General features: G+C 38.0%; 1 non-coding gene and 1 pseudogene across 1 annotated transcript; one reads left to right on the forward strand and one right to left on the reverse strand.

Annotated features, from left to right (window-relative positions):
• Positions 1-12181: 12181 nt before the first annotated feature.
• On the reverse strand, positions 12182-14121 carry LOC150038269 (uncharacterized; annotated as a pseudogene).
• Positions 14122-17341: 3220 nt separating this feature from the next.
• On the forward strand, positions 17342-17447 carry LOC150038270 (small nucleolar RNA R71). The gene has a single exon (XR_016527417.1). It is a non-coding gene; the product is annotated as a small nucleolar RNA R71 (small nucleolar RNA).
• The last annotated feature ends 6014 nt before the right edge of the window (positions 17448-23461 follow it).

Raw genomic sequence — 23461 nt, forward strand, 5'->3', positions numbered from 1 at the left:
GCTTGAACCTTATTGAACCTCAAAAGTAAGAACCTACGGTCTTCTTCTCTACGAGACCAGTAGGTGAATTTGTGTGTAGAAAAAAACTACAAAATATATAAAAGATACATTAAATCACTCTATATGATTTTACAAAATTGAGAAGTTAAAAAATTGAAAAGAAATATTGAAGCAGAACTATTAGTTCTTCTTATGAATTATGGAAAAAAAACATTGGAAAATATATTATTATAAACAAAATTAAGAAAAAAAAATGAATGCTACAATAAAGTTTCTACAATGAAAAATGATTAACAAAAGTTGTAATAAAATAAAAAGTTGCCTAAAAAATGAGAGATTGAATGAAGGGATACTTCAAGTAGAACAATTAACTCTTCAACGTGTTACTATAAACAAAATACAAAAATTCTAAAAAAAAAAAAAAAAAAAAAAAGAAAGCAAGAAAATATGAGGAGATACCTAAAGAATGAGAGGCTGAATTTAGTTATTTATAGAGAAATTTTAAGTTTCAAATCATTGAAATATAATTTGAAATTATAATTTCCACCTTTATTTTAACGTAAATTTTGAGATTTTATAGAAAATATATTTTTTTTATAAAAAAAGTCCTTCCATTTAATGTGAATTTGAGATGTTGGAGTTAAAATGTGATTTTTTTTTAAAAAAAGAAATTACCATCCCTCTTTTGACGTGAATTTGATATTTTAGTGATAAAATGTGATTTTAAAAAAGAAACAATTCTATACTATTAACATGTGTACACAAAAATAGGAGATAATTTTTTTGTGACGATTTTAATATGAAAATACATTACATAACCCTATATCCTCAACTAAAATAGCCAAAAGAGAAAATCAAAGTTTCTCAAGAAAGAAAAAACTCTAACTTTGATGACATATAAATAATGTTTTTTAAGTACAACCACGAAGGTTAGGAGAATTTGAACCTTCAACCATTGACTAAGTATACGGTAATTTTTGTTGAACTATACTCAGTCTAATAAATAATATGTTTATTGAGGAAAAATATATGCATCAAAAAAGGTATTCTAAAATGAAACTAGGGGAAAAATGAGTGAAGATTGAAAGTCATGTATTTTCTTTAAGTTAATATTTTAAAATTTAATGTATTCTATAAAATATAATACATTTAAAAAGAAAAAAAAACCCTTTGCAATTAATGTTAAATTCTTAAATTATAACGAAACTTTGCTTTTAAAAAATAGGCTACTTTCATTTTTAAAAAATCCTTACTATACCAAAAGGGCCACCTAGTGAAAAATTTTACATGTCCTTTTGTCCTTATATTTTTCAAAAATTTCCATATTGCTCTCTTGTCAAGTGTCAGTAACTTTTCGTATTCATTTGAAAGGATGATTTTTTCAATTTTCAATTTATAAAATAAATTTATATATTTTTAGAAAATAAAGTCTGGGATGGAGGTGGTTATATAGATCGAATTGGTGCATTAATTCTTCAAATGTATATGTGAGGTGCACGTGTAAAAGAAAAACAAAATAAATACTTGCATTTACATTCTTAGAAAAATAATTCCATGAGATCCAAAGTTTAAAGAAAATACAAAAAATAGAGGATTTAATTAAATGAAAGTAGTAATTAATACGATAAAAGTCCTTTCGTGTGACTTCACAATAGATATATAATAATATTAGAATGAAACTTATTTCATTATATATATTACAATACTGGAATATTAACACAATAATTTGATAATTTAATTACTAGAACCATTTTTCTCTATTTGTACTAGATATAATTTCTTTTAAAAAGACGATAATGTTAGAATATCAAAATAAAATTTGTTACCTTGTCTAACTTTAAAAGCTGATAGTCACTCAAATAAAATTATAGGAAGGAGAGTGTGTTAAAAGAAACTTGAAAACATCTATTGGAGGGAAGAGATGTGTATATGTACTTGAGATAATTGTTTTTTTTTTAATCTTATATTGATGTTTAGAATTAAACTAAAAGTTATTTTTTAAAATATAACAATACATATATTTATTAAAGAACGTACTTTAGAATTTATTCTAAAAAGGAAAAAAAGAATAAAGAAAAACTCAATGCACCTATTTAATATGCTATATCAGATAAAAGAAAGAAATTTTATGGGAAGAAGAAAAATAAACTAAGATAATTTTCTATAGAAAAAATGTGATTATCTATTATGCTCTAGCACATCATATATCAAACAATTAATTTTAGAGAAAAGGGTTGAGAGTGAAAAAAAAAAAAAACAATTCCACATCATACAATATTTTATTATATAAAAAAATTGGAAGTGATGACTCTCTATATAATTTCAAGAGTCGAGTAACGTTGAGAAATTATTAAAATTCCAAAACTTTTGAAATTCTAAAATTTATTATAATTTAGTGTAAATTTAATGTTATGCCATTTTAGGAATTATTGGATAAATCTATTAAAATTTCTAAACTTATGAAATTCTAAAATTAATTAAAATTAAATGTAAAGTTATAATTTTTTTAATGAATTTTTAGGAAGAAGAAAACGACTTTTTATATTTCTATCTTTACATCTTCTAATACTTTAATAATAATTAATAATTGGATTCCAACAATAGTTACCTAATTTAAACAAAATAAAAATATAAGCCACACTTAACCATTTTATTGATAATGTTATCATATATGTATCTTCTGCAACAATTTAAGCTATTTGTTAGAAGATTTAACTTATTTGTTACTCTTGTTGTGTATTATATGTGGTTTCCAATTGTAAAGATATAACATATATTGATTCAATAAAATACCAAGAAATTCTTCACATGGTATCAGAGTTTCACACATCTAGGGTTTAGCCAATCGCTATTGTCGTCCAGATCATCAGACTTGCCCACACCGTCGGAAGAGTCATCCTTTTAATACACATCGGACCAAATCCATTTGATCCATCCATTCCGCAGTGTCGTCGTTGACCAAGCTTCACTGCCGACCGGATCTACATTACTCCCAACCAGATCCGACTATTCACATCTGATTCAGTGCAAGTCCACCGCAAGCCTCCATTGGCTTTAGATTTGTCCGGATACAACACTACCTAAAAATCCGAGCACCCAGGTGTGGTTTTGTTCCAAATCCGTTCACATATTCTACTTTTCAAATATCCCTATTGGTCTTCGTTTTAAATCTGTTCGCATCTCAGCCTTCAGATCCATTCGCTTTTCAGCTGCATGTTCCTTTTGCATCTCAACTACATGCCAATCAGATTTGTAGTTCTCTACCGTTACACAGGTTGCTGTCGTTCGATTCTGATTGGTTTTCCCTATGTCGTCCCACTAATCCGCTTAATCTTTAGTGCGCCAAATCTGGACCAAATCTGTAATCCTCTATGAAATTAGTAGACCTAAGGGTTTGGAGGTGTAATTCGTTCAGCCAAGTCGATTCGGTGTAATTAAGTTGGTTTGATCCAGGCGAGCTGCTTTGATCAAACCGGCTCGATTCAGACAAGTCGTTTCGATTCGATCAATTTTGACCGCTTGGTTCAACAATTTGGTTCATTTGACTAAGTTTGGTTTTATTGCTTTTGTTCGCCCATTTGTAATGGCGAAATATTATGAGTCACTTCTTTGCACAAATTGTGAATTATATGGTTATAACTATGTTAATTGTTCTACAATTAAGTGCAGGTACTACCACAGATATGGACATTTTTTGGACCATTGTCCTACTCAACCTTGGGATTAATCCACTAAATCAAGGAATTTATTTAATGCTAGTTCATCATTTGTTGTTGTTGCCTCTCCCTTTAAAGCTTTGTCATCCTTTAGGTTTCCGCTCAATAATACTTCAAATTTATTATATGTTCGTTGATTTCGTGATTTGGGCTTAGGAGTGTATTGTATAAAATAATTGGAAAAATAAGTGTAAATATGAATGATGCGTTGATGTGCAATAGGACGCATGACACTCCTCCATAGACGTTCATGTTTTCTTGACTCAGGTCCAAGTATAAATCCAACTCAGGTTCCTGGTAAGTCCAGGGTCAAACTCAGGGATTTAGATTAAAGCTATCGTAGGCCTTGCATTGTAACTGTTTAAAAATATCCTAAGTGTATGTAGAAATGCGTTATTTACACTAAGCTGCTGTGTGTGTGCAAGAAGATATAAAAGGGTCGAGTAGAGAATAATGGGTCGTGAGAAAATGGAGTTTAATGCAAGTGATATGCGTCGATCTAAGTTAAATGTACACAAACAAGAATATGATGCGAATGAGATTACTTGTTTATCTCCGTTATGCGTTAGACACTATTCGACACTTCTCAATGCGAATATCATACAATACCTATCTCTAGGATGTATGCGTTAGTCACAAGATGTAATGAAACACCAATGCGTCTATCTCTAGATGTACTAAGCGTTTCTAACTTGATGCTGGCTTACTTATTCTCTCGAATAATTTAAGCCAAAGCTGCTTTTACCAATTGATTTAGTTGGTTCAAGCGTTTCGAAATGGAAATTTGTATGAAGTCATAGATGCATCCGACATAAACAAGAAATAAACAGTGGCAAAGTATGATGGATCAAATATGTGTATTTATAAAGAAACTGATTGTCTTTACAAAACCAACACCTAATCAAATGAGAAGATGAAAACGATAAGTAAGATGAAATGAAAGGAGTCAAGCCGCAAAGTACAATCTCTTGTCCTCTTTGCCTCAATTCTGGTTCGTGTACAACCACTTATGGAAGAATTTGAAGAAATGTCTCTCTCGAGCTCAGCTTCCTCCACTCCTTGATCAGCGATGGTGGTGGTTATCTTCCCTCTTGTCCTTCTCATTACCACAGCACAGCTCTACGATCTCAAAATTTCAGAATTATGCAGTGAGCTAAAATATTTCAGATTCTCGACTCTCTTCTTCATCTGGTGGGATTATAGGCGTCGGTCTTCTCCAACTTGATGATGGGTAACATTAAATTCCATACCCTTGTCAGCCGCCTAACACTCAGATGCTTTTCAGATGCCACCCACTGCAGATGCCTATGCTTGCAAGTGGTGATTTGACACAAACAGCTTGAATCAATGTATCTTCCTTGCATTGAATCCCTCCGACGCATGCCCTATGCGTTAGACTTTGCCTGCGACACTTTTCTAAATCATGCGTTAGCCTTTGAGATCCTGCAATATCATGCGTTAGTGCCGCAGTATTTTAGTAATAAACATTCTTTTGCATGAGTTTGATAGTGTTCGAGTAATTCCATGCGTTTCTTCTAAAAATGATGAGATTTTATCATTAAAGACCCTAATTGTTCCAACTTTTGAGCCACAATAACTTGTATTTCTGCAAGTTATCACACCCCAAAATTTGTTATCTCCATTGTTTTTAGTGTGCAAGGTTCACCTCTCATCATATTCACTTATAAGTTTGAGACTGGAGTTTGGAAAATATAACGCAGGTTGATTCTTTTCTAAAAGGAAGAGTGTTTTATTTCAGGTGCAGCAAGCTTTTCGTCAACAACTCCTTTTGTTTATCAAAACATTCTCATTTTTTCTAAACCAGCAATGCATTAGATGCTTTTAAAATAGATGTCAGTTAAAAAAAAAGTATAAATTTTCGGTTACCCATGCGTTGTTCTAGGTGTCCCACTTTCGTTTTGGCTTGCCCCCATGGGTGTCATGCGAGCATCCAACTACGGGTGAGAGCCCTTCACAACTAAACTCATAACTAGCATTCATGCATTTCAAGATACAACTTTTTAACCTAGATAGAGGAGTTTTAGGACGCATTGGTCTAGGAGACTTAACTTCGTTTTGGCTTGCCTCCACGGGTGTCATGCCAGCATCCAACTACGGCTAAGTACCTGTTCCAACTTTTTAACTCATGCCAATTTGAGGTTTTCTTTTAGAGTAATAACAGAGGAGTTTGCGTTTAACATCTTTCTATTTTGTTTCCTTTCTTTTTGATGTACTCGATTAATGCGTCTTAACTCAGATTTCCCTCATCCCCAAATTTGGAGATCAGCTAAATCCTCATTGCTAAAAGAGAAACAAAAATTTCGAAAAGGTTTTGAGAGTTTCAAAAGAAGTTTTGATTTAAAGCTTGCATGCATTAGAAGGAAAACATGTAGACTTTTTAGAAATGTTTAGGCTTTCTTGATTTTCCTAACGCCTACTCTGTACTTATAAATTTCATATTTCTAATATCATTGAGGTAAAACAACGCACAAGACTAGAAATATAGCTAAAGAACAAAAAAAAGATATGCTAAGGACAAACGCAAGGATGAAAAATGATAGAAATTTCATTCATTTCATTGGATAACTCAGTAATGGAATAAACAGACATCATAAACAAATACAAAAGATCAAAAGAAACAAAGAACAAAGTAACTAACACCCCAAAACTTATTGTGCTGGCACATCATCCCTACGTTCTTCTGCAGGGTCTTCATCCATGAAGCGCAGAGGGTTCCTTAGGTGAGCAAGTAGCAGTGGCAAGACAAACATTCCAACCAGGACCTGATTAATATACTACGTTGTATAGACGAACTGGTCCTGCATTCTTCTTGATTGTTGCCGCATGTAATCCCTTAGAACCCTATTTTGCTGTTGAAGAGTTTCAATGGATGCAACCAGTGGTCTAAGTTGATTGCGTGGTTGTGGTGGTGTTGGCTCCTCGACTCTTTCAACTGGGTCTTCAAGATTTCCTACGTTGCTTGACCCTAACTCAGTTGGTTCAAAAATAATTGGAGGCGATACAAAAGTTGGAATTAGAGTTGGTAAGGGCGAAGGAAGGGGACTAGAGATTTCTTGATCTAAATTGGTAGTCTCATACTGCGTTGGATCAAGAATCCCTTCTTGCGGGGCCAAAGGTGAGTTTGGGAGAGGGATGTTTAGGTTTGGTCGAGCTTCTTCATCATTAAACGCATGCTCCACTTCGTAATCTTCATTTTTCGAAGCTTCATTGCTGTGTTCAATCACTCGGACGCGTCTTCTTTTGGAGGCGCATTTGGAGGGTCGAGGTCTGGCTGCCGCGTCCTTGCAAGGTGGGCAGGCTAGTGCGGCGAACCGCGAAGCAGATGCTTGATCAACTTGATATCTATTAGACCATCGATTTCCTCATAATCATCCCCCAGAGTGATGCCCCCGCGTTCACATAGCGCATAGATCAGCCAAGGGAAATAAAGTTGTCCTCGTGGTTTGGCTTTAATGGCTTTGATCTGGTCCCTTATTATCCTCCCTACATCTATAGGAATGAACTGTATGATACAGTAAGTGGCCAGGATGCGTTCTCTTGATAATGTTTCATCATGCGTTGTGGGCATGATGCTTTTCTTAATCAAATAATACCATAAGTTTGCGTCTGGTTTCAGATTCCTGAAAGCTAAGATCTTTACTCCACTTCTTGATGTTTGTCATTTGCTTCCAGGTTTGGCCACTACTCTTAACACATGTTTTACTTGGCTTGGAGTCGGATTTTCCAAGATGCGGTTTCCTCTGCGTCTGGGTTACTTGCAATATTGAACACTTCATTAATTTTGTCGAGTGAGAAGCGCACCAAAACACCATCAACGAACGCCGTATTTCTCTCTATATCAAACTCACTGCTATAAAATTGGTGGACAAGGTTAGGCCATATCCTCGTATACCCAACGCATAGTTGACCCCAGCCCATTACATCCACAGTAATGGGCTGGGTTTTGTTCGAGGAAGAAGCCCTTCTCGGCAAGAATGTCACTAAACTGACGCTTCCTCCCTTTGGTCTTTTTAGGTAACGCGTCAGTTACCTTGCGTTTGTTCGCCTCGTGTGCTTTGGCTTCCCGCGCCAGCTCTCTTAATTCATTTTTCAACTCTTTTTGGAGGGTTGACTTTCTTCGCCCCTGCTTTGCGGGCTGGTATTGCTCCAATTCCTTTTCCAACATATTAGACCTTGAGCAGCTCTCATGTGTTGCACCCTCAGGACCAGATGCGAACTGCTCTTCTTCATCCTCTAAAATTAATTTTCTTTTTCTCACCACTCTCTTTGCTTTCGATGGCCCTTCATCCGCCTCAGATTGCCGAGGTTGCGACGCATCCGGGCCAATTTCCCCTTCTCTCTCTTCTTCTTCTTCTTCCAACTCTGCTTCAAGCATCATCGCATAACGCTCCGCTTCATCGATTTCAAGTGATGCGTCGATTGGGTCAGGACACATCACTTGTTCCTCTTCTTCTTGGCTCTGGTTTAAACTTGCCAAAATCCCTCCGAAAACTTCTTGCTCGTCTCTCCGTGCCAATTCCGCAAGTTCTGCGATGTTTCACTCTGACACAGGACTATCAGAGCTGGGTCTGGGGGGAGTGATTGGTGGGGTGCCAGATGGGGTATGCGGTAACCCGGGAGATGAAATGATAATGGCACGCAGCGGAAGGGGTTGGCTAGCTCTTGCTTCAACGGGGTAAATGGTGGCTAAGGGTTGGATGGATAATGAGGGAAGTGGACGCACTACGGGCGATGGTGCGGTGTGGAGATGAGTGGGAATAGGGTCATGCATCGCACCCATCGACATAATATTTGGAATGAACGGTGTAGGGCGGGCTTTGTGTAGGATTTCTTGGCAACTACAGAGGAAGAAGGGTGCTGCTGCCTCAGTTTGGTTGGAGTTTTGGGTTTAGGTTTGGCGGTGGTTTTGGGTTTTTGGTGGGTTTTGGAGGTTTTCAAATTTGTAGTGGTTTTGATGGGTTTCGACCGAGATGGTAGCTGGAATGTGGAGGAATGCCCACCGTGCGAAGGCTTCGAAATAGGAGTTTTGGAAGTTTGGCGAGGGTTTGGAGGGGTCGACATTGAAGCAGAGGAAGATGAGAAGGAACTAACTAGCGACATGCCTCTATAGCTCATCGATTGGTTTTGGCTGTCGAATGCTGAAGACATTGTTGCCGAAGGATGACCGGCATAATGGACTTGATCGAAGGGCAGTAAAGGATTCAGGAGCTAGGGTTTTTTTTTCTTTTTTCGAAGAAGGATTTGAAGAAGATGGAAGAAGAAGAGACTGTCTGAAGGTTACATTTTATAGGTCTGGGGAGAGAGGATGGTGATGTCAGGCGGCGCCTGACATCCTCATTTATTAAGGAGACAAAAATACGTGCCTACAGTTTCTAGGCAATCGAGTGTTTTGTGTTTTTGAGATGCGTCCTTTCGGTTTGGGCCATGCATTGGCACAAGTCCAACACGTCAGTTTTATTCCATCCTAAGCTTCTTCCGATTGTACACAACTTTTTTTTTTTTAAAAAATAAAGCTCTTAACTAAGAAAGTAATAACAATCATCAATCAACTTAAAACATAACGCAAAGATAACAAACAATTAGAATAAACACAAACACAGTCATAAAATACACAATGCAAAAGAAATGAAGGTAGAAGAAGCGTCCCTAGAATATATGTTGATGTGAAAGCAGGGATGCTTCGATGCAAGCCTCAGTTGGCTTCACGTAATACGAGGGATGACTTCTGTCATTCTACACCATCTTCAAAGTAAGGCTCACTCTTTGCCCATTTACCTTGAACGTATTTGTGCCATCCTCCCGCGTTAACTCTACTGTTCCATGGGGAAAGAGTGTTTTGATAATGAATGGTCCTGACCACCTTGACTTTAATTTTCCTGGGAACAAACGCAATCGTGAATTGAATAATAAAACTTTTTGGCCTACAACAAACTCTTTCTTACTAATGCGTTAATCGTGCCAACGTTTGGTCTTCTCCTTGTAAAGCTTGTTGTTCTCATATGCGTTCAACCGCCATTCCTCAAGCTCATTGAGCTGAAGTTTGCGTTGATCGTCCACAGCATCCAAGTTTAAATTCAGCTTCTTAACTGCCCAAAAAGCTTTGTGCTCTAACTCCAGGGGTAAGTGACAAGCTTTTCCGAATACTAAGAAGTATGGAGACATACCTATGGGAGTCTTGTAGGCAGTCTTGTAGGCCCAGAGTGCTTCATTCAGCCTCTGTGCCTAATCTTTCCCCGATGCGTTGACGACTTTTTCCAATATTGATTTTATTTCCCAATTCGATACCTCAGCTTGACCGTTGGTTTACAGGTGGTATGCAATAGCGATCTTGTGCCTGACATTATATTTGGCAAGTAATTTTGAAATGATGCTGTTAATGAAATGCGTATCTTCGTCACTTACCAGGGCTCTTGGTGTTCCAAAGCGTGTGAAAATGTTCCTGGTAAGAAACTTAGAAATAGTCGACGCATCATTTTTGGCACAAGCTACTGCTTCCACCCATTTTGATACGTAATCTACTGCCAGCAGAATATATTGTTGACCATAAGATAGAAGGAAAGGTCCTATAAAATCGATGCCCCAAACGTCAAACAATTTGACTTCAAAAATATTGTTCAGAGGCATTGCGTCCCTTGAGGAAATATTTCTAGTGCGTTGGCAAGGGTCGCACGTGTGAGCATACTTCCTTGCGTCTTTGAAGAGGGTAGGCCAGAAGTATCCACTTTGAAGAACCTTGCAACGGTTCTTTGCCCTCCGAAATGCCCTCCGTAAGGAGAATCATGACACTCAGCTAGGATGCGTTGTGTCTCTCCTCCTAAACGCATCGACGCATGAGAAGTCGGGAGCTTGTTTGTAGAGAAACGGTTCATCCCAAAAAATAGAATTTGCTATTGTGTACCAACCGTTTCTTTTGCCGAGAGTTGAAGTGTTTGGGGAATTGCTTGGTAGTTAAGTAATTAACTATGTCTGCGTACCAAGGTTCCCTGCCTTCAACATTGAATAAGCTTTCATCAGGAAATGCATCTTTGATTTCATTTTCTTGGTCTTGTATTTCCTGATTCTCTAATCTGGACAGGTAGTCGGCCACCTGATTCTCAGTCCCCTTTCTGTCCTAAATATCGATGTTGAATTCCTGCAATAACAGCACCCATCTAATTAATCTTGGTTTCACGTCCTTCTTATCATCAAGAACTTAATGGCTGAGTGGTCTGTATAGATGGTTGCTGATGCACCAACTAAATAAGATCTGAAATTTTTGATGCCAAACATTACAGCCAACATTTCTTTCTCCGTGGTTGTGTAGTGTTCCTGAGAGTCGTTTAGTGTCTTGGACACATAAGAGATGGGGTGTATCAAATTCCCAACATGGTGCCTACTACAACATCACTTCCGCTGCACATTAGAATGAAACGTTGCGTCCAATCCGGTGCTATTAGTACCAGAGCTGTAGTCAACGCATACTTCAGTGTTTCAAATGCGTCACAACAGTCGTCATTGAATTCGTAGGGTTGGTTCGCTTCCAATAATGCGCTCAGAGGTCGTGCAATTTGAGAAAAGCCTTTTACAAACCTTCGGTAGAAGCTAGTGTATCCTAGAAAACTTTATAGAGCTTTTACATTTAATGGTGGAAGAAGTTTAGCTATGACATCTACCTTGGCCTCATCAACTTCCAACCTAGCTTTAGATACCTTGTGGCCCAAAACAATGTCTTCAGTCACCATAAAGTGACATTTTTCCCAATTCAACACGAGATTTATTTCCCCGCATTGAGCGAGGACGACCTCCAAGTTATCTAAGCATGATTGAAATGAGTCTCCAAAAACTGAAAAATCATCCATAAAAACTTCAACGGTCTTTTCCAAGAAGTCAGAGAAAATTTCCATCATGTACCTTTGGAATGTTCTAGGTGCGTTGCACAGTCCAAAGGGCATGCGTTTGAACGCGAACGTTCTGAAGGGGCAAGTGAATTTCGTCTTTTCCTGATCTTCTAGGTCGATTAAAATTTGGTTATAGCTGGAGTATCCATCTATGAAACAATGAAATTCTTTTCTAGCCAGTCTGTCAAGCATTTGGTCAATGAAGGGAAGAGGGAAGTGGTCCTTGGTTGCCGCGTTGAGTTTTTTATAGTCCATGCAAATTTGCCAACCTGTAACCTAAGAAGCACGAATACTGACATGCGACACAGCAACACAGCAACACCGACACAACGACATGCCAATTTTAAAAAAAGTAGGACACGACACGTCGGGGACACATTATTTTTTTTTATTAAAAAATTAAATATATGTCGTGAAATAAACATACTGGAAAATATTCCATTTAAAAACACCATTAACAACCATACAAGATACAACCATAGATAAGATGAGTAGATGACTAACGGTCCAATGTCATAAGCCGTAACAAGTTTAAGTGTTTAAGTAATTAGTTGAACACCATAAAAGTTACAAAACCACAAAATAGAATCGAAGAAGCCAAGCAATATTTTCTTCATTCTTGTCCAATGTCCTCTTAACTACTCCAAGTTCATTCGGATCACCATCATCAGTAAAAACTACAACTTCCACTTCTGGTTCGTCTAAAGATAAACTAGCTACTTCAAGCATTCCTGCATCTTCAAATGAATCGAATGAATCTCCAGCAATGTCCCACATTTTCGTCTCTCCTTTGAAATATTCCGGAGTTCTTCTTGATAAAAGACGTAGATTGCTATGGATGTACACTAAGTCTTCTTCACATTTTGGTGTCATCTTGTTCCTTCTCATGGAGTGCACAAATGAATATGTACTCCAATTTTGCTCACAACACGAGGAAGATGTTGAACAAGTAACTTCATAGCTAGTGATTGTAAAGTTGGAGTAAAGGCACCATGGATGGCCCACCAACTCTTCGGAGGCATATTATATCTATCACGTATGGAATCATGTTCAGCAAACTCTGAAGACATTGTAGAGAAATTGGCAAATTCAATGTTTACTCTTGTTTGCTCATCCTCTGAACTAAAGTATCTCTTGATACACTTCATCCTCTCTCTTGATACTTCTAAGTCTTTATGTGGTGGAACTCGAGTCTTGTCTTCTTCAAGCCATTGTGGACTATAATACCAAAATAAAATTATAAAATATACCCAACTTTAGAGTGTGCATAGAAATTGAAAATATAAAATAAAGATCTAGGATGTCTTAGAATACCTTGGATTTAAAGAATGTGCCAAACAATGGAGAGAAGTGTTATTTTTATTCCAACGGTCAATCAAAATTTGATGCGCCACTCCATAAAATGATGATGATTCATCTGGATGCTTTCCTTCATGTTTATAGATGGCCACCTTCACTTTTTCAATCATGGTGTCCCACATATCATATACCAAATGGAGGCAAGGTTTGTCTGTATCACAATCTCTGATCATATCATAAATAGAGTAGTAAAGGAAAGAATATAATCAATCTTATCCCACCAAATATCATTAAGTACTAACTCCTTTACACGTCTTGCTTTCACCATATCATCTTCTCTGTAGCATCCCCATTTATCACTGATAACCATTGTTTGCAAGCCACCCTTAATGAGTTTAAATATTCTAAGCATAATGATGGTAGATGCAAATCGTGTTTCTGCTACTGCAAGTAACTTCAAAGATACAAACTCATTGAACATAGCAAGCCTCATGGAATGGTTCATGATAAAGTGCTTGACAAACATAACATCATCAGAAATTTCAGAAATTCAGCTACACTCTGCAAATACATGTTGATTACTATCAATATTTCTTGCAGCACAAATGTTCTTCAAAGCAAGGTTGAGGGTATGAACTACACAAGGTGTCTAAACTATGTTGGGGAATTGTGATTCAATAATTTGTCCTGCACCCTTACAATTTGCAGCATTGTCAGTGATTATTTGAATCACATTCTCATGTCCCACCTCATTTATAACTTCTTTCATCAAATTTGCTATGAAGTATTTTTCTTTAGTCTCACCTGAGCAATCTACAGCTTTAAGAAATATTGGTCCTTCTTTTGTAATAGCCATAAAGTTAATTAATGGTCTCCTCTGCGAACCGCTCCATCCATCACTGGCAATACTTACCCCCCTTTTGAGACCATGTACTTTTCACAGATTGCAACAATCTCTCTATATTTGCTTTTTCTTTTTGGAGAAGAATCGTTCTCAATTTATTATACCCTGAAGGTATATAACCTGACAAAGCATTATTTGCAACCAAAGAAAATGTGTTGACATAATGTGGATTTTTAGCCAAGTGAAAAGGCAAACCTGAAGAATAAAACATTCTAGCTATCTCCGAATCTACTTGATCACGAATGGCCAAGTTAAATGTTTTCTCTAGTGCACTAACATTTCCTTTCCTTTTCTTTTGTTCCATTGTTGAATAAGACTTTGAATAGCTACCCACCATACTTCCAGTTCCACTTCCAGTTCCAAAAGATTGAGATTCAGTTTGTATATGTCGTGAAGGTGGTAAAGGAACTTTTTCAGGTCATTCCTTGCATTCCTTACAATACGCGTCTTAGCTTCATCTTAATTTTAGTAGATGCGCCCTAATTCTTGTATAAGAACCTTTTCTATTTTCTTGACAAAAATTACATTGCTAAGAAATATTCCCCCCTTTTTCATTCAATCTCTCATTTTTTGTAACATATTGCCATAATGGTTTTATATCATCGTCGGTAGTCATTTTTGAGTTGATTTCAGTATGAATTGAAGATGATTCTGCCATGCTTTTTAAATAAAATAAAAAAAATAATAAGATTTAAATGTTCAAACAAAAACAGTAGGTTAGGAGAATAACGCAAAAAAATAAAAGCAGAAGAAGAAACAAACCAAATTGAACGAAGTTGGACGTGGAGAAGAAGTCGAACGAAGTTTGGGTGAGGAGAAGTCGCTGGCGAGTTTGGGCGTGGAGAAGTCTGCTGGGCATGAAGTCGAACAAAGTCTGGCGAGTCTGGGCGTGAAGTTGATCACGTGGAGGTGAGGCGTTTTGGGCGGGGGGACTTGAGGAGTTCTGCTTCTGATATTTTGAAGACAAGAAAAGTGGAAAGGAATAATATAATTTGAGAAATTAAAATAAAAAACACAAAAACCTAAAATTTTTGGGCTTGGGCTGATGCTTTTGGGCTGCTAACTTTAATTTTATAAGCTTTCACTGTTTTTCTCTTTAATTTTGCAGCGCCGTGTCCCAGAAGTGTCCCACCCATGTCCTACCCGTGTCCCCGCCGTGTCGGCCATTTAAAAAAATAATAAAATATCTGACACGCCAGCTGGCGTGTCGGACACGTGTCGGGGTCTGTTGGTGTCCGACACGTGTCCGACACTGACACTTGACCATCTTAGGAGAGTCGGTGCTTTATAGCCTATGACAGTCCTTGAAAGGATTGGCTCATTGTTACTATTGACTATCACTATTGTTCCTCCTTTATTGGGGACGCATTGAACTGGGCTTACCCAGCTGCTATCGGATATAGGGTAGATTACTCCTGCGTCCAACCACTTTAAGATTTCTTTTTTGACTACTTCCTTCATTATGGGATTCAGCCTTCGTTAAGGCTCAATCGATACAGTCTTCCCTTCTTCTAGCCTGATTTTATGCATGCAATAAGATGGGCTGATGCCACAGATGTCAGCTAGCGTCCATCTTATTGCCAGCATGTGCTTTTGCAACATCTGCAAAAGAGAATGTTCGTTAGGCTCGGAAAGATTTTCTGAAATAATTACAGGTAAGGTGTTTGATCCAAGAAAAGCATATTTAAGGTGGTTAGGTAATGGTTTCAGTTCTAGTTCTGGTGGTTCTTCTAATGTTGGACGCGTTGGTTTCTTCTGTCGCTCACTCAGACTTGGCGGCTCGAGTTCCTTCATGCTTTCTTCTAATGCGAGGACCTCACAAACTTGGGTTGCTTCTTCTTCAGGCAACTCTATTTTGTTCAGTTGACATTCTTCATTATCTGGGAACTTTAATGCATTTAACACATAAAACTTCACTTCTTGATTATCTACGCGCATGGTCAGTTCTCCCTTGTACACATCTATTAATACTTTTCCAGTGGCTAGAAAAGGTCGTCCAAGAATGATTGGTACATCACTGTCTGCTTCATAGTCTAGGATGATGAAATCCGCTGGGAATATGAAGTTGTCAACTTTTACCAGAACATCTTCAATCTTTCCTTTAGGGTACGTGATCGTCCTATCAGCGAGTTGAAGTGTTATAGAGGTGGGTTGTGTTTCACCACTTCCCAATTTCTTGAAGATTGAGAGTGGCATAAGGTTAATGCTTGCTCCTAAATCACACAACACATGTCCCACGTCTAACCCTCCGATTGATCACGAGACTATGAAGCTTCTCGGGTCCTTCTGTTTCTTGGGTAGTCTGTTGCTGACTAACGCATTGCACTCCTACGTTAGTGCAATTACTTCTGTCTCATTGATTCTCCTCTTCTTTGTCAAAATATCCTTAAAAAATTTAATGTATTTTGGCATTTGTTCTAAGGCTTTTACAAGTGGAATATTGATGTGTAGTTGCCTCAGAAGTTCAAGAAAACGCTTAAATTTTCATTCATCATTCTTCTTCATCAAACGTCTAGGAAATGGTACGTTCAGCTGCACCACAGGTAATCCTACGTTAGAGGTGCTTGGCTTCGAATGACTTTTGGATTCAGGTTTCCTTTCTTCTTGATCTTCTAATGTCGTTGGGTGTGTGTTGAGTTCTTTTGAAGGATTTTTGGCTCTTGGGTTCATGGTTCTTTCTTCAAGAACTTTGCCACTTCGCAATGTCACCGCATGACATTGCTCTTTTCCATTGTTATTCCCTAGGATTTTCATGTTGCTAGGTAAGACTCCTGGCTGCCGATTCTTCAACTCACTGGCAATCTGCCCCACCTGTATCTTCAGATTTCTGATGGAAGACGCCTGGCTTTTTAACAATGCGTCGTTCTAGGCGATATATTCCTTTAAGAGGTTTTCAAGTGGAGATGCTGAACTCGATGCATGACCTCCTCTATTAAAGGATTGTTGGTGCGGCTGCTGCATTGGCTGGATTATAGGCGACGGTCCTTGCCTTTGCTGTTGGTTCACCCCTGGGTGGTGTGGCTTCTGTTGATTACCTGCCTAAGAGAAATTTGGATGGTTCCTCTATCTGGGATTATAGGTGTTTGAGAATGGGTTATTTTTTTTATAAAGCATACCGATTGCGGATTTTGTGGGCAATAAGAATAGGAATGGGGATCTCTACAGCCCACACAGCTAACCATGGGCTATACGAATGTTTCTACCTGATTTACCTTTTGCAAGTTTGATGCGTTCCGCAGTGACATATTCTACAAAAGGTTTGTCATAGTAGCCACTTGTGCAGATAGCGTGGCTATTACGTTAGAGTTAATATAATTCACATTCTGATATCGCCTCTTCCTTTCTGCTCTTGCGTCATAAGTATCATCCACCCATTCCATATTATGCTTGGCTATGCGGTCCAATATTTCCTTAGCTTCAATATAAGATTTGTCCATGATACCGCCAGCTGCAGCTGCGTCGGCAGCCATTTGAGACATTCTGTTAATCCGCCATAGAAGGTCTCCATCTAGATGGTTAACGGTAATCCATGATTGGGGCGGTTCTTGACTAATCCTTTAAAGCGCTCCCATGCGACACTTAAGGTTTCAAATTCTTCATGCTCGAAGTTCACGATCTCTCTCTGCCTCCTTGCATTTGTGGTGGGTAGGAAGTATTTCTGCATGAATTTCTCCACCAATTTTTCCCAAGTCGTGATCTCTCCAGGCTCCAAAGAACTTACCCATTGCTTTGCATCGTCACGCAGAGAATATGGGAATAAAGATAGCCTGATAACTTCTGGAGTGATTCCAGGAATCACAAACGAGTTGCACGTCTCCAAGAAATGTTTCATGTGGGCGTGAGGGTCTTCTCCCCGAGCACCCCCAAATTGTTCAGTTGTTTGGAGCATTTGTAACATTACAGATTTGATCTTAAATCTTGTCCCATCTGGCGTTGGATATATGATCCCTAGTGAGAAATCATATAACATAAGGGACACATACTCCCTCATGGGACGCGTACTACTGCTTCCCATTATGATAGGATTTTGCGCAACGTGGGCTAGCTGTTGAGCTAAGTTATGATTCGCTTATTCGTTTTCCATTTGTTGTTGTCTGGTTTGTTGTCTGAGTAATTGTTGCCTTAACCTACGGCGACGATTAGATCAATTTCTTCGTCGAAAGGTCCTTTCAACTTCAGGGTCGTATACAAGTTTAGGAGTGCTTTCCCTACTTATAAATGTTTACAAGCTTCGGCTTAGCTCGTAATACTCCCTTAGCTGAAGTTTGCCTACAAAAGATACAAGCAAAATTTCTGGTTAGTTTTGTTGCTGAATCCTCAGCAATGGCGCTAAAAACTTGTTCGTTGATTTCTTGATTCGAGCTTAGGAGTGTATTGTATAAAATAATTGGAAAAGTAAGTGTAAATATGAATGATGCGTTGATGCATTTATGATACGTTAGCGACGCGTTGATGCATTAGTGATGTGCAACAGGATGCATGATACTCCGCTAAAGACGTTCAAGTTTTCCTGACTCAGATCCAAGTATAAATCTAACTCAGGTTCCTAGTAAGTTCAGAGTCAAACTCAGGGATTCAGATTAAAGCTAACGCAGGCCTTGCGTTGTAACTGTTGTAGAAATATCCTAAGTGTATGTAGAAATGCGTTATTTACACTAAGCTGCTGTGTGTGTGCAGGAAGATATAAAAGGGTTGAGCAAAGAATAATGGGTCGTGAGAAAATGGAGTTTAATGCAAGTGATATGCGTCGATCTAAGTTAAATATACACAAACAAGAATATGATGCGAATAAGGTTACTTGTTTATCTCCGTTATGCGTTAACATTATTCGACACTTCTCAATGCGAATATCATACAATACCTATCTCTAGGATGTATGCGTCAGTCACAGGATGTAATGAAACACCAATGCGTCTATCTCTAGATGTACTAAGCGTTTCTAACTTGATGCTAGCTTACTTATTCTCTCGAATAATTTAAGCCAAAGCTGCTTTTACCAATTAATTTAGTTGGTTCAAGCGTTTCAAAATGGAAATTTGTATGAAGTCATAGATGCATCCGACATAAACAAGAAATAAACAGTGGCAAAGTATGATGGATCAAATATTTATAAAGAAACTGATTGTCTTTACAAAACCAACACTTAATCAAATGAGAAGATGAAAATGATAAGTAAGATGAAATGAAAGGAGTCAAGCCGCAGAGTACAATCTCTTGTCCTCTTTGCCTCAATTCTGGTTCGTGTACAACCACTTATGGAAGAATTGGAAGAAATGTCTCTCTCGAGCTCAGCTTCCTCCACTCCTTGATCGGCGATGGTGGTGGTTCTCTTCCCTCTTGTTCTTCTTGTTACCACAGCAAAACTTTACGGTCTCACAATTTTAGAATTATGGAGTGAGCTAAAAGATCTCAGATTCTCGACTCTCTTCTTTATCTGGTGGGATTTCTTCTATTTATAGGCGTCGGTCTTCTCCAACTTGATGATGGGCAGCATTAAATTCCATACTCTGGTCGGTTGCTTGACACTCAGATGCTTTTCAGACGCCGCCCACTGTAGAAGCCCATGCTTGCAAGTGGTGATTTGACAGAAACAACCTGAATCAATGTATCTTCCTTGCGTTGAATCCCTCCGACACATGCCCCATGTGTTAGACTTTGCTTGCGACACTTTTCTTAACCATGCGTTAGCCTTTTGTTGAGATCCTGCAATATCATGCGTTAGTGTCGCAGTATTTTAGCAATAAACATTCTTTTGCATGAGTTTGATAGTGTTCGAGTAATTCCATGCATTTCTTCTAAAAATGATGAGATTTTATCATTAAAGACCCTAATTGTTCCAACTTTTGAGCTACAATAATTTGTATTTCTACAAGTTATCATTAGAACAGATAATTTTCTCTCAATCCTTTGCTTTTGCAGGTAACCAGGTAATTCTTGGTTCCTCGATTCTGTTTGTTACAACCATATGACCTCTAATATTTCTCTCATATCTTCCCTCACTTCGGCTCTATCACTGCCCTCTATTTATGCCACTAATGGCAATTTCATGTCTATTTCCCATGTTGGTACCGTTGTCTCGCCCACATTAACTCTTACAAATACCTACCATATCCTCTATTTGATCTTGACCTAACTGTTTGTTTTGTCCTACTGGCTGTCAGGTTTAGGATCCACACACGGGACAAATTGTTGGTACGGACCATAAGGTAGGAAGATTGTTTGAGCTCACGTCTCTTCAACTTCTTATTCCTCAAGCTATATCTGCACCAGTCACTAATTCTACTATATATCAATGACATCTCCGTCTTGGTCTTGCTTTCCCAGAAAAACTTTGTAAGTTAGTTTCTATTGACTATTTCAATAATGTTTCAAAATTTGCTTCCTTTGATTGTTTAAATTGTAAGATTAGAAAACAACATGCCCTATCCTTTCCTCAATCATCTTATGCCTGTGATACTTATTTGACTTAGTTCATTCTAACATTTGGGGTTTCATTTCTACTTCCACTATCAATGGATATCGATATTTCGTTTTATTTATTGATGATTTTTCTCGATTAAGTTAGATATACTTTTTGAAACATTGTTTTTCCTTATCTCAAGTATATATTGCTTTTTCTAATATGATTCAAACACAATTCTCTCGAACCATCAAAATCCTTTATACAAATAATGCAATGGAGTATAAGGATTCAACTCTCCTCTATTTTCTCACCCAACAAGGTACTCTTGTTCAGCGCTCATACCCTCATACCTCTCAACAAAATGGTTGAGCAGAACACAAACATTATCATATTTTGGATTATATTCGTGCCCAACTTCTCGCTACTTCTTGCCCTGAGAAGTTTTGGGGTAAGGCTACCCTCACTTTCGTTCATACCATCAATCATGTTCCTTCCTCAGTTCTTCAAAACGTTTCTCCATTTAAGCATTTCTATGGTGTTCCTCCTTCTTACTCTCACTTTAAAGTTTTTGGTTGTACCTATTTAGTCCTTTTACATCCTCATGAACATACCAAAATTGAATATCATGTCTGTTTATGTTGTTTTATTGGTTACGAAACTGAGCAGAAAAGCTTTCGTTGTGGGATCTTATCTCTAAACGGTTGTGTATTTCTTGCCGTGTTACTTTCTGGGAGCATCGTATGTTTTTCAGTCTCTCCTCCTTTCATACCTCTCTATCTAGTTCTCACCCATTCTTTACTGATCCCTCTAATACCCTTTTTTCAGAGTTAAGACTCACCATAGCCTGACCCTGCTTTCCCACACTCGACATTGAATTCTGATGATACAGTCACTCTTGATCCTTCACCCATCTCTAAGCTTAATCAATTTGCTCTAATCTTTACTCTCCCAAAATCAACGTCTGCCTCCTCTGTTGAACCTGAACCTACTCCGGTCACCTCAATTTGTCACTCCACTCGGGTAAAAGAACTTCTCCATCATGTTTGAGACTTCAATTTTTTCCACGATCATGTCTTTAGTCGAACCATCATCTTTTCATGAAGCTAGTACTAACCCTCTCTGGTAGTAAGCCATGAATGAGAAATTTCAGGTTTTAGAAAAAACCCATACTTGGGACTACGCTGATCTACCCCCAGACAAACAACCTATTGACTGTAAGTGGATCTATAAAATCAAAACCACTCTGATGGTTCTATTGAATATTATGAAGCTCGACTCTTGGTAAAAGGCTACTCTCAAGAATATGGTATTGATTATGTGGTGACGTTTGCTTTTGTTGCTCGAATGACATCTTTTTGCAGACTTTTGGTGGTTGCAATCGCTAAACAGTGGCTCCTCCTTCAGATGGATGTTACAAATGTCTTCCTCAATGGTACTCTATCTAAAGAAGTATATATGAAGCCACCACCTGACACATCTTCTCCACCTCAAAAAGTGTGTCTTCTTCGTTATGTATGGATTGAAACAAGCTCCACGAGCATGGTTTGCAACTTTCATTTCTACCATAACTCAATTGGGTTTCACTTCTAGCTCTCATGATTCAACATTATTCACTCATCAGACTCCTCATGGTATTTTTATTCTTCTATATGTGGATGATGTGATTATTATAGGTGATGATCCTGAAGCCATATCTGACTTGTAATGTTATTTGGGAAAAAATTTTGAGATGCAAGATTTGAGACCACTAAGTTATCTGACTTGTAATGACATCTTTTTACCACCTCCTCCACACCACTCGATCCAAACGTTCATCTTACCCTTTTTAATGGTGTTCCTCTTGACGATTTCACTCTGTATCGACAACTTGTTGGTAGTCTTATCTATTTTATTATGACTCGCCTAGATGTTGCCTATACAGTTCATGTTGTTAGTGAATTCATGGCCCCTCCTCGCACTATACACTTTTACTGTCGTGCTTTGTATTCTATGCAACACTTTTGCTCATGGTCTTCAGTTTTCTTCTCAGTCATCCTTCATTCTATCTGACTACTCTAATGCTAACTAGGCTGGTGATGCTACTGATAGATGATCTTTATAGGTTCCTATTTTTATCTCGGTGATTCTCTCATTTCCTTTCGTAATAAGAAATTTTTTTTTGTTTCGCGTTCCAATATAGAGTCTGAATATCATACACTTGCTGATGCTACTTCAGAGTTATTATGGCTTTAATAGCTTTTTAAAGATATGGGGGTTCCTCAACTTTCTGCTACTATTCTTCACTGTAACAATAAAAAAACTACCCAAATTGCTCATAATGATGTATTTCATAAACGTACTAAGTGAAGGAACTCTTATTAAAGAGTTCCTATGAGCGGAAGCAAGATCATTCCAAATTCATTGTGACAGAAATACAAGCACTCACATGCATATTTAGAATAAATTACGACATGCTTTCAACAATTAAATACAAAGTAACGAGAGACATACTATTTGAAGAACCCTTCTTCTGTCTTTCTCTCGCTATCGCTTGGAATAGCACCTCTCCCTGTCACTGTGACGCCAAGTCAATCGTCTACCAAATCTCGTTGTCGCTTAGCAAATGAACGGTGTTTTCACAAACAATCAAAAAGTTGAACACCACCACTCAGTGACCTTGGTGGTCTTGAATTGGCTTATTCGAAAAAAGCCTTGTTCTTTGGAAGATCTATCTCGTGTCTGGTACTGCACGGTTCCACTCTGCAAGAACTCCGAATCATTCTCTTGAAGCTCATCCTCTTCATCATAAATGATCCACTTGCCCCGAAATGACCTAGCCCAATAGGGAAATCCCAATTCATTGGGCGAGTGAGAATCCAGGAGGTGTGGGCTCTATTGGATTTGGTAGAGGGAAAGAGGAAACAACAATCGTATTCAACGACTAAGCAAGTGGGAGAGTTTAGAGTCTATCGTACAGACTGGTGTTTGATCATTTAGAAAAGGTGCATGATCGTTTAGGTAAGAGGTTTGATCGTTTAGACAATCATTTAGTAATCTCACTCAACCTTCTTCTCCTTACTTTTCAGCAAGGATTGGAATGTTTGCAACTCGTTGAGGAGAGTTATAAGGGTATTCCCTTTGTTCAGTATAGCACTACTAACAAAGTACAAGAAGCTATCTGGCAATGAGTGCAGGATGATGCTAACCTGACTGCCCTCATCGATGCGTGACCCATTCATCTCCGCCATATTGAAGTGGACCA

The sequence above is a fragment of the Benincasa hispida genome, chromosome 1, assembly GCF_027475165.1.
Source record: "Benincasa hispida cultivar pf3 chromosome 1, pf3_genome.v1.1, whole genome shotgun sequence".
Lineage (NCBI taxonomy): Eukaryota > Viridiplantae > Streptophyta > Magnoliopsida > Cucurbitales > Cucurbitaceae > Benincasa > Benincasa hispida.